Raw genomic sequence first — 25,306 nt, 5'->3', positions numbered from 1 at the left:
AGACAGACGCACCTGAACAGAGCAAAACCATTCATGAAGAATACATATATTACTATTAAAAATTAAATTTAATAAAGACAGTTGCAAAAAAATCAAAATATAAAACCAACAATAATTGCTTTTGAACCCAACTCACTCATAAGACTTGGAAAAATATCTCATTCTTCTTCCAACAAACAAAAGAATTAACAAAACACAAAAACCCACCCCCATCATCATCATAACCCTTCTGCATATATCTTCCACCAAAACAGCGAACTCACACACTCCCCTAAAATCCCTAATCCTCCAAAACCCATTTCACAAAAATAAGAAAACTCCGTCCAAGCTCCCCCACCCCATCAGTCAAAGTTTCAAACCACACCCTAATAGCCAGTAATTAAAACAGACTGAAAATATATCAGGTCATGATAGTGTATGCCAACCCTACTAAATCTAGAATTTTGAAGAGAAAACATACAGCATATCCAACTAATAGTATTAGTCATTAGATTACCAGATAGCCCTTTCAATGTTTCAGGTATAAATATTTATAATATGGAAGGTATTGTAGTAAGAAGGGCTATTCCCTCAGACAATAATTGCCTCTTCAATGCGGTTGGGTAAGCTCCAATACAACCTTCTATTTCAATGAACTGAGCTGTGTCATTTAAGGCCAATTTTTCTATTCAATAGTCACCCTTCATTTGTAGGTATGCTATCGACCATGACAAGAAAAAAGCTCCTGAGTTGAGACAGGTATATGGACATTCAGGGATTATAAGTACACCAGTCATTTAAGGTCAGTTTTTGTGCATATATAGCTCCATGTTTGTATTAAGCATGCATAAGTGCGATACTTACTTCCTGATCATTTTGTGGTCATCCATGATGTGAAGGTTATAGCAGCAACAGTAGCAAGTGATCCAACTAAGTATTCTGAAGCATTTCTCGGTAAACTAAGTATTCTGATCCAACTAAGATTTCTGATAGCCAACTAAGTATCCGAACCTTAATTATACAATACTGACTTATGTCTTGTTTGACAGTATTGCACATTGTTGATATATTTGACAAAGTTTTTGCGCCTTGACTGTTCAAGAAATAGTTTGTGTAGCCACTTGTCTATAAGATTGACTGTTCAAGAAATAGCATTAGTAGTGAGTTCTCATGTATATTAATCTTGTCAGTTCCATTTCGGAATGTTTATGCTCATTTTCGTATGGGGTACTTTTGACAGGAGAAGTATTCCCTAAGGTCTCTGCTGCTCTATGATGGGCTTCATTACGATGCTTTAGCTGTATGTGGTTCTGATGATTTATGTTAATTTTCCGTTTATGAATTTTACTGGTTATCAGTGTGGACGGATAATTAAGAAGTGGCTTCACTATGGCCTCAAGTAGGGCCAATTTTTGGGAAATATGTGGTTTCCTTGTTTTACCAAAATGCCCTTAAATAAATCCCAATTTTCAACACCCAACCAAGTTCTCCTATGTTTTTTGAGTTTTTAACGCCAAACATGTAAGCACATAGGACTCAAATCGCCTGAGAGCCACACCTCTGTATCTCCCTAACAAATCTAATTTTAATCTCTTTCACAACAACACAGACTGCTCAATGGCTATTGAATCTTCCCTTTTTCCCATGCTCTCTTTACCTATGTGCTGAGAGACTTTGCCTCGTAGGTCTTGGCTTTTGCTCTTTTCGAGTTGTACTTTTTCATGATTTATAATTGATGTGAATTAATTTTCAATATATGTTAAAACAAAGATAGTTACTGATATTTAAGCTATTTTATTTCTGGACATTTGCTCTCCTCTGTTTCTGATTAAGGTTAAATTTTCCCCGTTAATGGTCATTGGTTTCTGCATCATATTGTCTCAAATGTCACCCTTTGAGGTATAAGAAAAAAGAACTCGGGAAGGGAGAAGGGTGAGATGAGAGGGAAAGCAAGAGCAATTGGCACAATTCCGATTATTCTTCTCTGTATTACCAGTCAGTACAAATATTGGTACATGGGTTAGACTTTTGCAAGTCTATTTACAGAAACTTTAGAAATATAAGGTAAGTACAATCAATTGCATATATTACAGATTTAATTGATAACTAAATCTGGCTGACAGAGCGCTGTGCTTGTGATGAGGAGTCTTCTAAGGCTGATGGATTGGGGTCGGCTGATTTCATGGGACTGATGGAAGGAATGGAATCTGTTGGAACAGATTGGACGGGATCTGCTGGAGTGATATTCTCTTTACCCCCCTCAAGCGTAACGGAGCAAGGCGAAGATTGAGCTTGGATTTAAGAACGGAGAACCGATCACGACTATGGCCCTTAGTGAAGATGTCAGCAATCTGATGGGAAGAGGGAACATAGTAGGTATGAAGGGCCTTCCGAGCAACTAATTCCCGAACGAAGTGATAGTCGATCTCAATATGCCGAGTGCGAGCGTGGAAAATAGGATTGGCAGCCATATAGATGGCGGAAAGATTGTCAACATAGATACAAGGTGCAGAACGAAGAGGGATACCAAGTTCACGAAATAGGAAGCCAAACCAACGAATTTCAGCTGCAGTATTGGCAAGAGCACGATATTCTGCTTCAGTACTAGAACGAGAAACAGTAGACTGTTTCTTGGCAGTCCATGTGAGGAGATTAGGTCCAAAAAAGATACAAGCACCAGTGGTAGACTGTCGATCATCAACAGAACCAGCCCAATCAGCATCAGAGAAGCTACGTAAAGTAAAATCAGTGGACTCGTGAAAAACAAGCCCTTGCTCAACTGTACCTTTAATATACCGAAAAATGCGCTTGACAACCTAAAGATGGGAAGAACGAGGGTTGTGCATAAACTGACACACTTGATTGACGGCAAAGGAAATGTCAGGCCGTGAGAGAGTAAGATATTGGAGGCCACCCACCATACTCCGATAGGTAGACGGATCAGATAAAGGATCACCATCAAGACAAGATAGTCGAGTGTCAGAAGGTAACGGTGTAGGACATGGTTTGCAGTCAGTCATATTAAACCGTTTCAATAAATCAATTGCATATCGAGTTTGAGAGAGAAATAAATGATCAGGAAACCGAGTAATTTCCATGCCAAGAAAAAAATTGAGCTCACCCATGCGACGACTATTGAAGGTGGAACACAACTGATCCAGAAACTGGTGGACACTTTGCGGGTCAAAGCCAGTGACAATGATGTCGTCCACATATACGAGAACAGACACAGTGCAGGACGATGAAAGACGAATAAAGAGCGAGGCATCAGAGTGGCTGTGAACAAATCCTTGAGCAAGAAGAAAGGTACTAAGGCGTTGAAACCAAGCTCGGGGAGCCTGCTTAAGGCCATAGAGAGCCTTATGAAGTCAACACACAGCCTGAGGACGTGAGGGATCATGAAAGCCAGGGGGTTGTTTTCATGTACACTTCTTCCTGCAGATACCCATTCAAGAAGGCATTTCGAACATCAAGTTGCTGAAGAGACCAGTTATAAGAAATAGCCAGAGATAAGATAGTGCGAATAGTAGCCGGTTTGACCATTGGGCTAAACGTTTCTTCGTAATCAAAACCTTCTTGTTGATTGAATCCCTTGGCAATAAGACGAGCCTTATAGCGATCAACAGAGCCATCTGCTTTCCGTTTAACTTTGAAAACCCACTTGCATCCCACAATATTCATTCGAGAGGTGGCCGGAACCAAAGACTATGTCTGATTCTTCATAAGAGCATCACACTCATCCTTCATGGCATCTTGCCAGTGACTGTATTTGGAAGCCTGGGTGAAGCTGGTGGGTTCAATAGACGTGGGGTCTGAGCATGTGGCAGAGAAACCATGAGGTAGGGGATGCGGATGGGTGGGAGAGTAAAGGGGTTTTGTGACAGGACCAAAGGGAACGATGGACTTGAGACTCTTAAAATGTTAGGGAGGGTTTGGTGTATCAGGAGAGTTAGGAAAAAGAGATGGATCAAGAGGGGAAGAAGGGGGAGTCGATGCTGGGGATGAGGTTATGATGTGTGGAATGGGCGAAGATGGAGGAGTCGGAGGTGGTGATGGGTTTGCGGTATCTGGGATGGACGTTGAGTCTGTGGGAAGCAAGGTTGGCAGGGGCGATATGGCTGGGTTCGTGGGATGGGATGATGGCAAGGAAACCAGAGGTGACGGCAAGGAGTTTTGAGATGGAGAAGATGGCACGGGATCTGCTGGAGCATAAGATGGAGAGCGAATTGGGTCATTTTGGGCTGGGCTTGGGGAAGGGTTGATTTGTGGAGAGGCAAGTGGAATGGGGTCAGATTGGGGTGGACCTATGGAAGTGCTGATTCAGTGAGAGAACAAGTTGGGCCCAAGGTCAGAGTGCGCAGCAGATGTGGGCTGGGCATCAGGTGCAATCTGAGGCTGCCGATAAGAAAAAGTGGTCTCATCAAAAGTCACATTCCTGGATATATAAACGCTACCTGAAATAGGATCAAGACAACGATAGCCTTTATAGTGATCATCATAGCCAATAAAGACACATGGAACAGATTTAAAGAAGAGTTTATGCTTGTTGTATGGCACCATATGGGGAAAGCAAGTACAACCAAAACTTTTAAGAAAGGTATAATCCGATGGGCGTTGAAGTAATTTCTCATAAGGAGACAAGTGGCCAAGCTGAGGAGTTGGTAATCGATTAATCAGAAAAACAGCAGTGGAAAAGGCTTCAACCCAAAAGTTATGGGGCAAGCGAGACTGAGCAAGCAAACAGAGGCCCATTGCGACAATATGCCGATGTTTCCTTTCCACCACTCCATTTTGTTGGGGAGTGTATGGACATGAGATTTGATGAGAGATGCCATGATCACGTAAAAATGTCAGAAATAATTTGCTAGTGAGTTCACCACCACCATCAATCTGCAATTGTTTGATGCTAGAACTAAATCGATTTTCCACCATCTTTTTGAAATGAATAAATGTATGTAGAACATCTGATTTCTTAGCCAATGGATATAACCAAGTGAACCGAGTATGATCATCAACAATGGATAAATAATACCGATAACCGAAGTTGGAGGAAATCGGTGCAGGGCCCCATAAGTCCAAATGTAAAAGTGCGAATGGAAATTGTGCATGAGACTGTCTATATTCAAAAGGCAAGCGACAAGATTTTCCCAAAGGACAAATATGACAAGGTTTATTGGGGATAATTGTACCATCAAGTGGTAAATGGTACTTATTCAACAACGTAGTAAAAACTGAATGAGATGGGTGTCCAAGTCATGCATGCCACACTTCCTGTGTTGTACGCTTTCCATAATAAGCAATCTGACGGGCAATATGAGGGGCTGTCTGAATATGATAAAGACCATCAGAGCTACTGCCAGTAAGGAGTACCGTCTCCGTCTTGTTGTCTTTTACACGAAAACCATTAGCATCCAACTCAAAGAAACAATCATTATCACAGCAGAAACAACGAATAGAGAGTAAATTTTTGCGGATCGCAGGCACACATAAGACTTCATTAAGATGTAATGACTTACGCAACCCAGTTAACGTTGTATTGCCAACATGTGTTATTGTTAACATATTTCCATTGCCAACAATAATTTTATCAGTACCTGTGTAAAGTTGAGCATTGGGAAGAGAGGTTGCGTTGGCTGTCATGTGGTGAGTGGCACCTGAATCAAAACACCAATTGAGGTTTTCCATATCAGCAGGAGAAGGGGAAGAGGTTGCCAAATTTTCTGCCATGTATGCATGAGGTTTGCGGTCAGGACAAACACGGGCTACGTGGCCTGGCTTGTCGCACCGAAAACAGATGACTTCACTCCGTTGGGTATTTGAATGGAACAATGAGTGGGCATTTGAGGAATTTCCTTGTGGTGTTGGAAGAATTGGAGGGCCTCCATAAGAGAGAATCGCAGGAGAGGAAGTGATGGTTGCAGATTGTCGATCGCGAGGTTGAGAGGCTTGATCTGGAGCCCAAGGTCCTTGATTTGGCTCCCAATGATCTGTTCTCCTGAATCCACGCCCGCTGTGCCCTTGATTCCAATTCCTTCCACGACCACGTCCTCTTCCAGATCCGGGATAAGGATTTTGATTGTGGCCAGTCATGTTAGAATTGGAGATGTGCTCGTTAGGCATACGGTCAGCAGCCATAGCAACGCCTGAAGCAACGTTAAGAGACATTCGTTTCTGTAGATGCTCTTCTCTTAGAGCTAGATCGTAGAATCGATCGAAATCAATATCAGGATGCAGATGAAGGGTTGTGGCTAACTCTTTGTATTCAAGGCCAAGTCCATCCAGGACATAACTGATGAGTTCATCATCATCCATTGTTGCACCAGCTTGTGTGAGGGAATCAAAGAGTGATTTGGCATGATTGAGATAATTAGTTACAGTTGTGTTGTTGTCCTTTCTGAGAGTGCGAATTTGGTCTCGAAGAATTCGTACACGGGTACTAGCAAGAGGTGAGAGACGCTTGGCCAACATGGTCCAGGCTTGATGAGCAGTGGTACATGGGATGAGGAGTGTCTTGATGGAGGAGGAGGAAGTTGCCTTGATCCAACTCAGGACCCACTACTACAAAAAAGCAAAAAGACGACGGTAAATCACCGTCGTGTATTTGGTTTTTCAATGGTCGTGGAATCCACCGTCATCTTTTCCCTCATAAACCACGACGCTAAATTACCGTCGTTGTTACAATATACAACGTCATCAACAAACACAAAACGACGTCTTTGTACTGCAAAAAGATCTAAAAAAGCAGTCGAGGATGAGAATAGACGACCAACTCTCTAAAAAAACCGACGTTAAAAAGGAAAAATATGACACATATTAACAGAACAAGGCCGCAAGATAGACATACAACGACGAAAATTAAAATAAGACGCCGTTAAATATCATTTTCAAGACAATAAAAAATATGACGTCTTTAAATACATTAGAAGACGACGTTATTGATACCTACTACGTCGCCTATATAAAAAGAGCCGTCGTAAAATAAATTTTCCACTTCGATTTTTCTATAAAAGATGACGTGGAAATAGTTGTCAGTGTCATTATTTACGACGTATGTATTTATAGAGTAGACGTTGAACAACGAAACAACGTCGGTTTCAAATATATGAGAGTCGTATTACAAAATTTATACGTCCTATTTTCAGAAACAAACAACGACGATAAATATTAGACGTTGTTAAATAAAACAATGTCGAAAACAAATAAAAACAGACGTGTTTAGTCTGCTAAAGTTCTAAAAAATTGTCGAGGATGAGAATAGACGACCAACTCAAACAAATCACCGTCGTTAAAAAGAAAAAATATGACACATATTAAAAGAACAAGGCCGCAAGATAGACATACAACGACGACAACTAAAACATTACGCCGTTAAATATAATTTTCACGACAAGAAAAAATATGACGTCTTTAAATACATGAGAAGACGACGTTATTGAAATCTACTACGTCTCTTATTTACAAACAATCGTCGTGAAATAAATTTTCCACTTCGATTTTTCTAAAAAAGATGACGTGGAAATAGTTGTCAGTGTCATTATTTACGACGTATGTATTTATATAGTTGACGTTGAATGCGAAACAACGTCGGTGGCATTTATGTAGTCGACGTTGTATTTATATGTATTCATTATTCACGATGCACTTATTAATATAGACGACGTTGAACTTCTAAACAACGTCGGTTCCAAATAAATGAGAGCCGTATTACAGAACATATAGACGGCGTTGATTATGATGAGAGCCGTATTACAAATAACGTCGTTTAATTGATATTAGACGGCGGTTATAATGAATTACCGTCAGAATTCATTTCGTTCCTCTTCGTTTATAAAAGAACTTGCGACGTGGAAAATGTATGATGACGTCGTATTTTTTAACGTTCAGATTATATATCTCGTTTTTTAGACGTCGGTATTATGGGATTGGAGTCGTGTTATTTTGAATTACATGGCGGTTCTTAATCCTTCCCCGACGTGATATCTTGAATAATTGCTTCACAATAGCGTCGTGGTTCTTCATTGTTACGTTGCTTTAAGACGTCGGTTCACAATAACGTCGTGTTTTATTTGAACGTAGAAAGTGAAGAAATCACATTACAATATATTACAAAATTAATGTCATACACTGCCAATTACATAAGCATCATTCAATCCATATATCTTCACACCCATCTCGAATATTTTGACCGCCTAACTCACCCACCAGTTCATCAAATGTGTCAACATTTGGCATCCCTCTAGTAAATGGCTCACACTCAATTATCACATCACCAATAACATCATTATATTCTCTATTAGGCATTGATAACACTACCGACCAACCACGATGCATCGGGTCATCAACAAAAAATATTTGTTTGACTTGAGAAGCCAAAACAAATTGGTCATTCCTATGTCCAATTTTACTCAAATCTACAAGGGTAAATCCAAGTTCGTCGACTACAAGACCAGAACTATCTATCCAATCACACCTAAAGACTGGGATTGTAAACTTTTGGTAGTCAAGGTCCCAAATTTCTTGAATGACACCATAGAAACCCATATTTGAGAGAATTGGGTTTTTATCCTTGGCACTAGCAACTTGCATGGTATGTGCAAGTAAATAAACTCCACTATTTTGAGTTGTCCGCACATCATCTTGTGCCTTGATATTGAATTTAATACCTTTAATAAGATAGCTCCTATATAATGGCACTGCCATGTTTGGACCAGCTGCTAGCCACCTTAAATTTTCTGATACGCCATGATTGTCTTCCTCAAGTTCACTTTGAACCTGCAAATTAATCATATATCTTAATTCAATCTAACATAGAAATAAGAAGAAAATTAAAAGAGAAATATGTTATTCAACAACATATACCTTGAAGCGTAGCCATTGAATGAAAGTGCTATTGTGCTTATCCTGCAGCCACTTTGTTCTCTTTCTAAATTTTGGATAAGCAGTCTTGATGTGGATCATATGTTGCCTACATGACACGAAAAATTCAAGCATTACGGTCCCAAATATAGAAGATAAACATAAGAAATAATTTAAAATCAATAAGTTAAAGAATAAAACTCATACGTACTCGATATAAGGTAGGACTTCCTCCGTATTCTCCAAGACATATAGATGTGCTTGATTCAACAGGTCCTGATCAACTACGCTCACTGTGCAACCTGATAATGGCTTTGAAAGTCTCATCTTTTGGCTTGAAGGCACTCCAACTGTACTAACATCAGATAAATGCTGAGTACAAAACTCTACCGCTTCTTCAGCTATATACCGCTCAGCAATGCAACCTTCGGGACGAGTACGATTCTGAACATACCCCTTCAGCACTTTCATATATCTTTCAAACGGATACATCCACCTAAAATATACTGGCCCACATAGACGAACTTCTCTGACAAGATGTATTACTAGATGAACCATGATATCAAAGAATGAAGGGGGAAAGTACTTCTAAAGCAAACACAGAGTAACTACTACATCTTCTTCCAACTTATCTAGCTTGGAAACATCAACAGTCTTTGCACATATAGCATTGAAGAAGAAGCACAAACGAGTTATTGCATACCTTGCAGGCTTCTCCAAAACAGAACGAATTGCCACAGGGAGCAATTGTTGCATTAAGGTATGACAATCATGTGATTTAAGGCCAAGAAGTCTTGAATCTTGTAAAGATACAAGATTTTTAATATTTGAAGAATAACCTTCAGGGACCTTCATACCATAGAAAGAATTGCAAACCTCTCTCTTCTCTGCTCTTGACAAATTCCAAGGCCTAGGAGGCAAACGAGTACGTCTTTCTCCATACTCGGGTTGCAAATCAATTTTGACCCCCATGTTCAATAAATCTAACCGAGCAGCAATCCCATCTTTATTTTTTCCAAGGATCTCCAGCAATGTACCAATAATACTATCGCAAACATTCTTCTCAATGTGCATAACATCTAGGGCATGCCTCACAGGAAGGTATTTCCAATACTCGAGATCAAAGAATATTGATTTCTTCTTCCAACAAACTCTGTCACCATTTTCAACCATATGCAGCACTTCTTCTCCGGTTAATGGCTCGGGAGGTATGCCATATTCAGGTTTCCCATTAAAAGCTGCACGTTGCCTCCTACATGGATGATTGATTGGTAACCATTTTCTATGCCCAATGTAACAAATTTTGTGGCCATTTTTCAACCTGTGACTAGGTGTATCATCGCCGCATATTGGACAAGCTTTATATCCTTTAACAACACAACCAGATAAGTTTCCATAGGCGAGGAAATCATTAATTGTCCACATTAATGCAGCTTTGAGTGTAAAGTATTCTCCATTATATGCATCATACACTCCTCTAATCCCATCCCACAAAGATTTTAAATCATCAATCAAAGGCTCCAAGTAGACGTCTATATCATTTCCGGGTTGTTTAGGATCGGAAATCAATAAGGTTAACATCATGAACTTTCGTTTCATGCACAGCCATGGAGGGAGATTATATGTAACTAAGATAACCGGCCAACAACTATATCTGCTACTTAGAGAACTGTGGGGATTGAATCCATCAGATGAAAGAGCCAATCTCAAGTTTCTCGGCTCATTACCAAACTCAGGCCATTTATCATCAAGAAGTTTCCAAGACGGGGAATCCGCCGGATGAGACATCTGACCGTCAATTGATTTTCTAGCAGCATGCTAAGTCAAACTCTTAGCTGTCTCATGTGATCGAAACATCCTTTTAAACCTTGGAATTGGAGGAAAATACCACACCACCTTCGCTGGCACACTTCTTTCAAGATTGAATCTTTGCCTTCCTTCCACCTTGAGATACCACAAGTAGGACAATTAGTTGAATCCTCATACTCCTTCCTATACAAGATGCAATCATTGGGGCATGCGTGCATTTTCTCATAACTCAGCCTCAATGCACACAAAATCTTTTTAGCCTCATACATAGAGGTTGGTGTTGTATTTCCTTCTGGAAGCAAATCGCCTTGAAGTATCAATAATTCTGTAAAACAAACATCACTCATCCCATGTTTTGCCTTCAAATTATACAACTTCACTAATGCCGATAACTTCGTGTACTTTCTACAACCAGGGTACACTGGTTGATCTCCATCCCCAATCACATTGGCAAACTCATACGGATCGGAACCAAAATCACCAAAATCATTATCATCCATATCAATTTCTTCAGACACAAAACTGTACCTACTATGGCCATCATCTTCTTCAACATTTCTACTAGCATTAGTAGTTGCTTCCCAAGGTTCTCCGTGAAATGTCCAATTCTTATAGCTTTGGTCAATTCCATTAAAGTATAAGTGATCCCTTATAATTCCAACCCCAAACTACTTCAAATTAACACATTTAACACATGGACAACGGATATGTGTTGTAGTTAGAAGATTTTCTACAGCAAAGTTCAAAAATGCTTCCACCCCAAACTCATATGCCTTCGATCTTCTATCCGAGTGCATCCATGACTTATCCATCTCCGACACTATAACCTATTATCTATAATAAAGGAAAATACAGGCAATGACCATCACTATAGTAGATTATACAAAGATCTAATAGCAAGTAATACACAACAGAGACGACGGGTTTTAAACAAAAATAGACGTATTTGGCATATATAGACGACGGATTTTCAACAGACGTCGTCTAATATAAGTAATACAAACGACGGTTTATGAAAAAACCGTCGTGTATAAGTAATACAACGACGGTTTTTTCATAAACCGTCGTGTAATCGTCGTCGTATGCCTAAAAAGGCGTCGTGTCTCAGTTTATTTTCAAGAACCCAAAACCCATTAAGAACACAACATATATATGAAACCAAGCAAGAAACCAACATATATATGAAACCAAGCATGAAAACAATAAATCCATTCCCAATTCAACATAACATAGGGTGATTAAAAGATCCGACAAAATTAAATCCATTCCCAATTCAACATAACAGATAATGTAATCCATGAACCCATTAAACAGAAAATCCATGAACCCATACCTATAAGCACATTATTAACAGATCGCAAAGCATATACCTAAAACCCTTTAACAAAACAACCTAATATCATTCAATGAATTTACAAGGGGAAGATAGGGTTTGTACTTACAGGTTGGACGAGCTCACAGATTCGACGGAGCCTGGAGAGTGCAACTTTTAATTAGAGCAGAAGTGAGAGAGCGAATGTTATGTTGCGCGAAATCTGAAAATTTTAGGGTTCAGGGTTAGAAGTATAAGAATAAGAGCCAAATATAAAAAAATTTAGGGCGCGCGAAAATTTTTAGAGCGCGCGCTCTTTAAAACGTCGAAAGAAAAACCATGGCGAAAGTTCTACAAGAACCGACGTAAATGTAATATTCCACGACGGAAACACTGAACGTAACGCCGTTTATTTTGACGCTTCATTTTTCGGATTAATTTTAAATTTATTTTGAATATTTTGATATAAAGACGACTGAAAAACCACGTCGAAGTTAAGAAATTGAAAACGTTGTAAATTATAATAGACGACTTACATATTAAAATGACGTCGTTTAAAGTGAAAACCATGTCGTATATTTTACTGCACGACGTAACATATGTATTCCACGACTCAACCACCGTCGTTAACAATTAATACCCTAAACCCTTAAAACTAAATTATATAATTTTAAAAATTAAGTTTATAAAAGGGCTTATGGTTTTACAGCCTAATATATACCCTAGACTACCCAAAAATTATACTTTAAAAATAAACCCCAATAAATAACAACCCTAGACTCTAAACCCTAAACCATAAAACTAGAAGTGATTTTATGACTCATCAAAACAATTTTGTTTTGGATGGTCATTTTAAATTTTTGTTATTCAAAATGAATTTTTTCAAGGTTTAGGGGGAAGAAAATATATCAATGACTTCATAGGAGTTGACTTTGCATTTTTCTGATTTATTTTGAATTTATTTTGAATATTTTGATATAAAAATAATAAAATATTCTTATCACAACAACAAACCACGTCGGTGTTAATAAATTTTAGACGTTGTAAATTGTAATAGACGACTAAGTTGTTAAAATGACGTCGTTTAAATGAGAAACCATGGCGGATATTTAACTATCCAACGTAAAATATATATTCCATGACTTAACCGCTGTCGTTACAAAGTACTACCCTGAACCCTTAAGAAATTGAAGACGTTGTAAACCATAAACGACTCAATTGTTCAAAGAACGTCGTCTAAATATCCTTTTACGTCCGATTTGTTTAAAACGAAACAACAAAAAACGACGGCTTTTGACTTTATTACGTCGTTGGAAAAGTATTACACGTCGGTTACGCAATTTGTATGTTTGTTTTTTTTTTTTAATTTAAGAAAACCTCAACAAATTTTTACATTATATATTATAGACAAAATTTGTACATTATACATAAATATCAAGTGTACAATAATTCCCCTATTCCAGGTGAAGGCAAACAAACTCTGCCCATTCATTCCGGACTTCATCAATTGCTTCTTGGGGGTATGACGCTTCCTGTTTTCCCTTGGCATACTGCATAAACAATGACTATTAGGGTTTATAAATAAAAAGAAATTCAATCACAGACGACGATATTTTTCATAACCGACGTACTATATCTATTCAACGACGGTAATTTTACATGACCGTCGTTGATAATACAAAAAACGACGTAAAATGTATGAAGGTAATTTCTTCTTACCTTCTTCTCAAACCCCAAGGAAGGATCCATGATGATGTCCCTCATGAAGCGCATCACATAATACCCGCATTCGACATTGCTGGGTTGCTTTGGTGTGCCTGACAGAGTTTTCCAAATGATTGCCTTACGGCCTGGTCTGGCTATGTGAGAATTATAAATTTTTATAGCACTGTTCACAATGTTTTTGGCCTCTTCATCGACCACACGATTTCCTGGCAGAGGATCCAGAAAATAGACGGTTTCTCTCTTTGCTCTTACAATCAGCAAGATCCAATGACGGCTGCACAAAATTAATATAAAAACGACGGTTATTTACAATAACGACGTATTATAATATTTCACACGACGAAATAAAGTAGCAATCGACGACATTTTACATTTATCACGACGATAAATAACTACCGACGTGGTTAGTAGTTTCAAACGACTCAATAAAATAAAACACCGACATGGTTAGTTTATACACTGTCATTTATTGAAAATCATAAAAACAAAATCCTGTTAAGGAGACTAACCCTGGATTGTAAGGCATCAGGAAAATCTGTTCACCGTCAGTCCTCTGAAGTCGAGCTACTAGTAGGCGAGCTATTGTGCCAGAGCTGGCACTAACTGTAGCAGGGTCGATAAAGCCAACCATGCTGCACATATTTGCTCGTTTCAAAACATCGTGCAAGTGCCTAAATATATAAAATAATATAGACAAGTTAGCACAAAAAAACACACGACGGTTATGTATAACAAAACGACGTATTATAAAATTTCACACGACGTACTGAAATATACAACGACGTTATAATATATTTATCACGACGGTACATACTAACGACGTGGTTAGTTAGTTAAGACGACGGAATAAATAAACCAACGACGTATTATTTTAGAATGACAAACCTCATATATACAAAAAAACACACGACGGTTATGTATAACAAAACGACGTATTATAAAATTTCACACGACGTACTGAAATAGACAATGATGTTATAATATATTTATCACGACGGTACATACTAACGACGTGGTTAGCTGGTTAAGACGATGCAAAAAATAAACCAACGACGTATTATTTTAGAATGACAAACTTCATATATACAGCAATGACAGTGGCTCCTATTTCTTCCATGCCTGCAAATTGTGTAATATCTTCAGGCAGGAGGAAGGTATCGCGCTCTAGACCAAACACCTCCTTATCAATTGTAAAGTGCAGGGTCTTATCCTGAGGCACGAATGTCGTTTCCACATAACGACAAAGGGATTTTAAAGAAGATGGCGCCTCCATATTTGCATAATCAACAACTTTAATAACCTGTTTAAAGAAATAAAAAAAATGACGTGGTAATTCAATAAAAACGACGGTTTAAGGAATAAAATGTCGTCTGAAAAGAATTTAAACGACGGTGAAGAAACCGTCGTGGTGAATAATTTATTACGTCTTAGAAAAAAATTCCGCCGTCTAAGTTGTAAACAAACGACGGTTTAAAGAAAAATATCGACGTCTGGAATTTTGAAAAACGAATAAAAAAGGCAAAGTTATGTGAACATACCTGGTCGTCATCTTCTTTCTCCTTTTCATCTTGTTTTTCTTCTTTCTTCTCTTCATCTATTACGTCGGGAATGACTAACTCCGTCGTCTAAAAACCACAAAGTTTTAAAAATAACGATGTTTAATGGCGTGTAAAACAAGTAAACTAAATACGACGTGGTATTGAAATACAAACGACGGTTTATTTTTAAAATCGTCGTGGTATGTATTTCAAACGACGGTTTTATTAACAATAACGACGTCTAATGGTTTTTAAAAAAACAGAGAATTCAAAGTTCAGATATGTTACCTTTTCTTCCTGATGTTTCCCATTTTTGGCAGTATCATCCTCAAAATGCTGGGATCTCACATCACCTCCAGAGCAGCTTGCTTTGTCAGACATTGGATTTTTGGGACTTTGGCTAATTCTGGGTTTAAGCATGCTTGGATCAAAATTGGGAATTAATTGGAAAAGCTGACTCAGGAAATGCTCCCTCTCAGCCTCTACCAATTGTTTCGTTCTAGCCTCCATCCTTAAAGCCTCTTCCCTTGCCTTAGCTTCCATCTTTTTAGTCTCTTCTTGAAGGAGAACTCTTAAACTGTCCTTCAAACGGTCGTCAAAGCTCACTCTCTGTGGTTTGGGTAAATTGAATATTGCCTTGGTGAGATCCCAGCACCTACTCCTCTCACTCTGCCTGGATGCTCGAGGCCCAAAGCCATGGTCAGCACATCATTGCTGCCAGAAACAGTGACTTTGCCTTCCGAGACTTGTTTTTGCAATTCATCCTAAAACAAAGATATATAAAAAAGTAAGAACAAAAACACACGACGGTTATTTATATACAAACGACGTATTATATAATTTCACACGACGCAATAACATATAAATCGACGTTATTATAATTTATCACGACGGTAGTTTTTAAACCGACGTGGTTAGTTTTTAAAACAACGAAATGAATAAACCACCGACGTCTTATGCTTTATTTACAGATAACAGAGGGATGATTCAATATTCACACCTTTAACGACCTTGTTTAAAACATTTCGACGTAGTAATTCAATAGAAACGATGCGAAAATGAACCACCGACATCTTATGCTATAATTACAGAATTACAGAAAACAGAGTAGTGATTCCTGATTTAGACCTTTAACGACGTTTTTTAAAAAATTTCGACGTGGTAATATCATTCACACGATGCAAAATATAACATAAGACGTAATAAGAATTATTCACAGTTTAATAAAAATTTAAAACAGAGTGAGTAGGCTTACAATTAATTTTGCTTTCTCTGCCACCTTTGGATCCGGGATGTTACCATGTTTGTCCTGTCTAGCTCTCTTCCATAAGGTAGATCGATCAATTTCTACCCCAGGCATGGTTTCCTCCAGTTGATCCTCCAAACCAGCATATCCTTTTCAGGACAATCGATGATTGTACTCAAGTTTCTCCCTAATATGTGCATGTTGAGAATGCACAGACTCAAAATCTTTGGATAACCTTGAAGCTACAAAGGCATCCCATTGTGCTTTCTCTATGAATTTATATATTTCAGGGGGTTGGCTTAATCTCTCCCTGTCATTGGTGTATGGAAGGATATAATGCCTCGTTAGTGTAGACTTGAAAGCCTTCCATTTCTTGGCAGCAGAAGCTAACACAGAGCTCTTGCCCCCTTGACCTACCACAAAAGCAATGTCAACTGCTTCCCAAATCTGCTCCTTTAAATCCTTGGGGATTTGAGCCCATTTCATGTCCACAAGTGGAACTCTGGAGCGTGCCAACACACCAATGTAGGACTGCATCTCACTATGTGCTTGGCCAATTCCTTTCCCCCTTTTATTGTACTCAACAATTGGCCTCAGTTTCTGAAGTTTTCTCTTCACAACACGAGGCATTGTGCTCATACCTCGACCAGACTTTGAATCATCAGAGATTGTTGTCGTGCTGGTTGGTTCTGTCTCAGCAGATGATGAAGCAAACTTCATCTTCTTCGAAGGCTTCACTTGAGGAGGTACCATTCCAAGCTCCTTACCTCCATTTTTCTTGGAGCCAGAATCCTTACTTTGGTCTTGGTGAGAAACCATTTTTACAGACAAAACTGCAAGTGAAAATATTTCAGGAAAAGATTAAGAACACAAACGACAGTTATTAATAAAATACGACGTATGATATGATTTTAAACGACGCAATGAAATAATCTCAGACGTAATAAATGTTTAAAACCAAGGTAATTAAACAACGACGAAATAATTAACTATAAACGACGTGATAATTAACTATAAACGACGAAATATTTATATAACGTCGTGGTATTGATGTTCACACGACGTCAGTAGTAATATACCGTCGTCTATATAAGGATCCAAAACCCTTCTTTCTTTCTTTGTGAATGTTTAATTGCAGATTTGATTTTTCTGAACCATGGTTTTTGTTTTCTAATTTGATAAAATACAAGGCCAAGAAAGAAAGTTTTGGAATCTTATATAGATGACGGTATTTTAATATGACGTCGTGGTATTAACATTCACACGACGTAAAACAATAAGATACTGTCGTCTATATTAGATACCAACCCTACTTTCTTTTTCTTTATATTTTATCAAATTAGGGGAAAAACAAAAACCATTGTTCAGAGAAATCAAACCTGCAATTAAACAAGCAAATAAAAAAAAGACTATAATTTTAAAAACAACTTTGTCAATTTTCAGACGACGCTAGAACGACTGACGAACCGTCGTGGTCTACATATTTAACCACGTAAATAAGAAGCTACCGTCGTCTTATTTAGTTGAGGTAGTTGTCTTCAAAGTTGGAAACTTTCCCTCTTTGTCTGTATATTTTATCGAACTTGGAAAGAAGTAAAATGATTTTGGCCAGAAAAAAGGTAAAAAGATTTTTCAAACAAAAAAACGTATGAGCATGCAAAACAGCAACCAAAATAGTAAAAATGAAAGCTTACCTTTTGCGTGCAATGAAAGCAAGAGGAAGATTATGTTTAAGTTCAGAGACGACGAAGAAGACGAGAGGAAGACGATGAGATACTCTGATAGTGCTCTGACAAGGAAAAAAGTCTAAAAGTTTTCTCTGGGAGATTGAACTTTTTAATCGGGTTTGGAAACAGCGCATGTGTATGTCAGGTAGACGAAAAGTTGCTTACATATAAAACCATTTCAAAAAAATAATACGGCGGTTACATATAACTACGACGTATAAATTACAAAATACGACGGTACATTTAACTTCGAACGTGGTAAATAAATACGACAGTAGTGTTGTAGGTACCGTCGTAGTAAACTCAAAAATTAAAGTACATAAGTAATAACTCGCGCCATGGTAGATTATTTAACACGCCGTTTTTATTAATGTACCAACGTGGATTTCTGTAATATACGTCGATCATACCGACGTTGATTTTACAATTTAAACGGCGGTTTTTTTGTAAGGACCGCCGTTGGTTTTAAAAATTTATTCTATAAATTTGTCGCTTTCATTCATTTTCGGTTTACATTTAGGGTTCCAAGTTCTTCATCTCTCAGCCTCTCACATCTCAAAGACAATAATTTGGATGTCTTTCTCAAAGAGAAATTGAGCTTACTCGCATCAAATATATGTCCACAAGAAGAAGCTTGTCAACTAGCCTTCTCACTTCCTTGATCAAGCCTGATAGGACACTTAGTGCTTCTGAATACTCCTTGCTTTCCATCAAAAGAGATGCAACCCTGGCCTCCACTCGCTGTCGAAGAAAAGTTCGCTTCTCAGGGAAATCTGCTTGATTTTCTTGGCTAAGAAGATCCGTCAGATTTGTGATAGTCTCTTCCTTTATCCGTAGAGCTTCAGAAGAAGAAGATGGGTTTCAAGAATGCGATAAAGAATAGAAATGGCTTCAGATGGCCTCTAAAGCATGTGCAATCGAATCAGTAGTTGCTGGGAGATATGATGAAGACATTGTCAATGCTTTGAACTATACAAGTCCTGCAGAAAGATAAAGGACCAAACTGTTAAAGAAACTGAAACAACGGCGGTTTTCTGTTCTACCGTCGTCTTTTCTCGTCGTCTATATTAAGGTAAGATGGCGGTAGATTTATAATTACCGACGTAGATTATTTTGTTAAACGTCGTTAAGTGTACTACAACCGACGTGGATTTTATTTTTAAATTATAAATAGAGTTTTTTTTCCCGAATTCTTTTAGTTTTAGTTTTCAATTACAAAGCGTGATAAATAGATTTTTCTTTCCCCAGGAAATTTAAAATGAGGGAAATTAATGTTCTAGAATTTGTAAACTAACACGACGCAATATTACTAACCCGAGGAAATTATAAATAGATTTTGCTTTCCCGAATAAATTTTAAATTAATTCAGTTTGAAACAACGACGGTTTTTTGTTATGCCGTCGTTTTTAACTAACACGACGCAATATTTGTTTTGCGACGTGGAATCTTTTCATTTAACGTCGTTATGTTTAATATAACCGACGTGGATTTGAATTTTTAAATTATGAATAGAATTTTTCTTCCCGTGACCTTTCAGTTTATTTTTCAATTACAGTGCGTTATAAATAGAGTTTTTTTTTTTCCGGAGGAAATTTAAAATGAAGGAAATTAATGTTCTGGAATATGTAAAGTTTCTTTTTTGGAGGACAGATTTAAATAAAATAAGAATATAAAAACAACGACTGTTTTTTTATTACTGTCGTCGTTTTTTGTCGTCTTAAGTAAGACTAAGACGACGTAATATATTTGTTTAGCGACGTTGATTTGTTTTTTAAACGTCGTTAGGTATAATATAACCGTCGTTGAAAATTGTCTCTCTGATTGCAAATTTGCAACGACGTTAGGTATAATATTTGTAGATACACAAACGCACACACATCATCAAACTTCCAAAAAATTGTCTCTTTGATTGCAAATCTGTGTCATCTGTTAAGATTATGATGTGGAACAGAGTTCCATCTGGTAAGATTTCGTAACCCTTGGGATCTCAGACAAATCTGATTATGTCGGCGGTTTTCTATATAAACCGTCGTGGTTATTTCAATTCTTGTCATTAAGTAGATCTACCGACGTAGGATAAGAAAATCAAAGAAAAAAATTGTTAACAAAAATTCTTATTAAGACGACGGTTAAAATTAAAGGTACGACGTATAAAATGAATAAATACGACGTTAAATTTTATTGTACGATTTAAAGATAACGTCGTAGAACTATACGAGAATGACGTCCATATATTTATATTTTCCGTCGTTGTACATTAATTTAATACGGCGATATTTTGTATTTTAAAGCCGTGGATTTGTTTGTAATTATACGGCGTCTTATACGAAAACCTGGTCGTGTTATTTTATGAGTAAAAACGGCGGTTTTTATTGAAATCGTCGTTTTACTTTCTACGTCGGTCGATTCATAACTTCTGCCGTTCTTTGTTGGCATTGATTTTACACTGCGGAAATCTGTTTCAAATAGACGTCGGTTGTTTAATTATGTACGTCGTTGTTTTTGAACAGCCATTTGAATCTCCATTTTTTAGTTGTCTAAGGTTGTATTACACGACGGTGTTTTTAGAACCGTCGTCTTTTTAAAAACCACGACGGTTTTCACTTAGACCGTCGTTGTTTTCTGGTCGTCTTTTTCACTTTTTATAGTAGTGACCAGTTTACCCCTAGCTAACTCAGGGTGCATAGAGCCATCATCTTGCACTTTGGGTGGGTCTGTTTTGTTCTTGACAATCGCAGCAAGGCCGTGCATCTCTAATACATCTTCAAATTGGGATTTCCAACTCAAGTAGTTGGTGCGATCCATAGGAACTGGAAACAGGGATGAGATGTTGAATGAGGTGGGCAAAGAAGGGGTTGAGAGTGAAGGTGAAGTGAGTTTTGACATTTCAGAGATCAGTTTTGACATATCAATATTGCTCGATTCTCCATATTTGGGTGTGTTGGCCATTGGTTTGAGTAGAATCGATATTTTGAGGGTTAGCTCCAAGTAGCTCTGATACCATATAAGAAAAAAGAACTCAGGAAGGGAGAAGGGTGAGATGAGAGGGAAAGCAAGAGCAATTGGCACAATTCCGATTATTCTTCTCTGTATTACCAGTCATTACAAATATTGGTACATGGGTTAGACTTTTGCAAGTCTATTTACAGAAACTTTCACTACTACAAAAAAGCAAAAAGACGACGGTAAATCACCGTCGTGTATTCGATTTTTCAATGGTCGTGGAATCCACCGTCATCTTTTCCCTCATATACCACGATGCTAAATCACCGTCGTTGTTAAAATATACAACGTCATCAACAAATACAAAACGACGTCTTTGTACTGCAAAAAGATCTAAAAAAGCAGTCGAGGATGAGAATAGACGACCAACTCTCTAAAAAAACCGTCGTTAAAAAGGAAAAATATGACACATATTAAGAGAACAAGGCCGCAAGATAGACATACAACGACGGAAATAAAAAAACGACGCCGTTAAATATCATTTTCACGACAATAAAAATTTGACGTCTTTAAATACATTAGAAGACGACGTTATTGATACCTACTACGTCGCATATATAAAAACAGCCGTCGTAAAATTAATTTTCCACTTCGATTTTTCGATAAAAGATGACGTGGAAATAGTTGTCAGTGTCATTATTTACGACGTATGTATTTATTGAGTAGACGTTGAAAAACGAAACAACGTCGGTTAAAAATATATGAGAGTCGTATTACAAAATTTATACGTCATATTTTCAGAAACAAACAACGACGATAAATATTAGACGTTGTTAAATAAAACAACGTCGAAAAATAATAAAAACAGACGTGTTTAGTCTGCTAAAGTTCTAGAAAATAGTCGAGGATGAGAATAGACGACCAACTCAAACAAATCACCGTCGTTAAAAAGGAAAAATATGACACATGTTAAAAGAAAAAGGCCGCAAGATATACATACAACGACGACAACTAAAATTTTACGCCGTTAAATATAATTTACACGACAAGAAAAAATATGACGTCTTTAAATACATGAGAAGACGACGTTATTGAAATATACTACGTCTCTTATTTACAAACAACCGTCGTGAAATAAATTTTCCACTTCGATTTTTCTAAAAAAGATGACGTGGAATAGTTGTCAATGTCATTATTTACGACGTATGTATTTATACAGTTGACGTTGAAATGCGAAACAACGTCGGTGGCATTTATATAGTCGACGTTGTATTTATATCTATCATCATTACTCACGACGCACTTAATAATATAGACGACGTTGAACTTCTAAACAACGTCGGTTCCAAATAAATGAGAGCCGTATTACAGAACATATAGACGGCGTTGATTATGATGAGAGCCGTATTACAAATAACGTCGTTTAATTGTTATTAGACGGCGGTTATAATGAATTTCCGTCAGAATTCATTTCGTTCCTCTTCGTTTATAAAAGAACTTGCGACGTGGAAAATGTATGATGACGTCGTATTTTTTAACGTTCAGATTATATATCTCGTTTTTTAGACGTCGGTATTATGGGATTGGAGTCGTGTTATTTTGAATTACATGGCGGTTCTTAATCCTTCCCCGACGTGATATCTTGAATAATTGCTTCACAATAGCGTCGTGGTTCTTCATTGTTACGTTGCTTTAAGACGTCGGTTCACAATAACGTCGTGTTTTATTTGAACGTAGAAAGTGAAGAAATCACATTACAATATATTACAAAATTAATGTCATACACTGCCAATTACATAAGCATCATTCAATCCATATATCTTCACACCCATCTCGAATATTTTGACCGCCTAACTCACCCACCAGTTCATCAAATGTGTCAACATTTGGCATCCCTCTAGTAAATGGCTCACACTCAATTATCACATCACCAATAACATCATTATATTCTCTATTAGGCATTGATAACACTACCGACCAACCACGATGCATCGGGTCGTCAACAAAAAATATTTGTTTGACTTGAGAAGCCAAAACAAATTGGTCATTCCTATGTCCAATTTTACTCAAATCTACAAGGGTAAATCCAAGTTCGTCGACTACAAGACCAGAACTATCTATCCAATCACACCTAAAGACTGGGATTGTAAACTTTTGGTAGTCAAGGCCCCAAATTTCTTGAATGACACCATAGAAACCCATATTTGAGAGAATTGGGTTTTTATCCTTGGCACTAGCAACTTGCATGGTATGTGCAAGTAAATAAACTCCACTATTTTGAGTTGTCCGCACATCATCTTGTGCCTTGATATTGAATTTAATACATTTAATAAGATAGCTCCTATATAATGGCACTGACATGTTTGGACCAGCTGCTAGCCACCTTAAATTTTCTGATACGCCATGATTGTCTTCCTCAATTTCACTTTGAACCTGCAAATTAATCATATCTTAATTCAATCTAACATATAAATAAGAAGAAAATTAAAAGAGAAATATGTTATTCAACAACATATACCTTGAAGCGTAGCCATTGAATGAAAGTGCTATTGTGCTTATCCTGCAGCCACTTTGTTCTCTTTCTAAATTTTGGATAAGCAGTTTTGATGTGAATCATATGTTGCCTACATGACACGAAAAATTCAAGCATTACGGTCCTAAATATAGAAGATAAACATAAGAAATAATTTAAAATGGAAACTTAAAGAATAAAGCTCCACTACTACAAAAAGTGAAAAAGACGACTAGAAAACAACGACGGTCTAAGTGAAAACCGTCGTGGTTTATAAAAAGACGACGGTTCTAAAAACACCGTCGTGTAATACAACCTTAGACAACTAAAAAATGGAGTTTCAAATGGCTGTTCAAAAACAACGACGTACATAATTAAACAACCGACGTCTATTTGAAACAGATTTCCTCAGTGTAAAATCAATGCCAACAAAGAACGGCAGAAGTTATGAATCGACCGACGTAGAAAGTAAAGACGACGATTTCAATAAAAACTGCCGTTTTTACTCATAAAATAACACGACGAGGTTTTCGTATAAGACGCCGTATAATTACAAACAAATCCACGGCTTTAAAATACAAAATATCGCCGTATTAAATTAATTTACAACGACGGAAAATATAAATATATCGACGTCATTCTCGTATAGTTCTACTACGTTATCTTTAAATCGTACAATAAAATTTATCGTCGTATTTATTCATTTTATACGTCGTACCTTTAATTTTAACGGTCGTCTTAATAAGAATTTTTGTTAACAATTTTTTTCTTTGATTTTCTTATCCTACGTCGGTAGATCTACTTAATGACAAGAATTGAAATAACCACGACGGTTTATATAGAACACCGCCGACATAATCAGTTTTGTCTGAGATCCCAAGGGTTACGAAATCTTACCAGATGGAACTCTGTTCCACATCATAATCTTAACAGATGACACAGATTTGCAAATATTGCGTCGTGTTAGTTTACAAATTCTAGAACATTAATTTCCCTCATTTTAAATTTCCTCGGGAAAGAAAAATCTATTTATCACGCTTTGGAATTGAAAACTAAAACTGAAAGAATACGGGAAAAAAAACTCCATTTATAATTTAAAATTAAAATCCACGTCGGTTGTAGTACACTTAACGACGTTTAACAAAATAATCTACGTCGGTAATTATAAATCTACCGCCATCGTAACTTAATATAGACGACGAGAAAAGACGACGGTAGAACAGAAAACCGCCGTTGTTTCAGTTTCTTTAACATATCTTTCTGCAGGACTTGTGTAGTTCAAAGCATTGACAATGTCTTCATCATATCTCCCAGAAACTACTGATTCAATTGCTCATGCTTTAGAGGCCATCTGAAGCCATTTCTATTCTTTATCGCATTCTTGAAACCCATCTTCTTCTTCTGAAGCTCTACGGATAAAGGAAGAGGCTATCACAATAAATCCGACGGATCTTCTTAGGCAAGAAAATCAAGCAGAGGATCAGGCACATCTGATCTTCAGATTTCCCTGAGAAGCGAACTTTCCTTCGACAGCGAGTGGAGGCCAGGCTTGCATCTCTTTTGATGGAAAGCAAGGAGTATTCAGAAGCACTAAGTGTCCTATCAGGCTTGATCAAGGAAGTGAGAAGGCTAGTTGACAAGCTTCTTCTTGTGGACATA

General features: G+C 37.4%; 1 long non-coding RNA gene across 1 annotated transcript; it reads left to right on the top strand.

The window, feature by feature from the left end:
* On the top strand, positions 583-939 carry LOC109948978. Its single transcript, XR_002271471.1, has 3 exons — positions 583-602; positions 693-781; positions 879-939. It is a non-coding gene; the product is annotated as an uncharacterized LOC109948978 (long non-coding RNA).

Source organism: Prunus persica, chromosome G4, assembly GCF_000346465.2.
Source record: "Prunus persica cultivar Lovell chromosome G4, Prunus_persica_NCBIv2, whole genome shotgun sequence".
NCBI classification, from domain to species: domain Eukaryota; kingdom Viridiplantae; phylum Streptophyta; class Magnoliopsida; order Rosales; family Rosaceae; genus Prunus; species Prunus persica.
The sequence above is the reverse complement of the archived record's forward strand: the minus strand, read 5'-3'. Positions and strand labels throughout refer to the sequence as shown.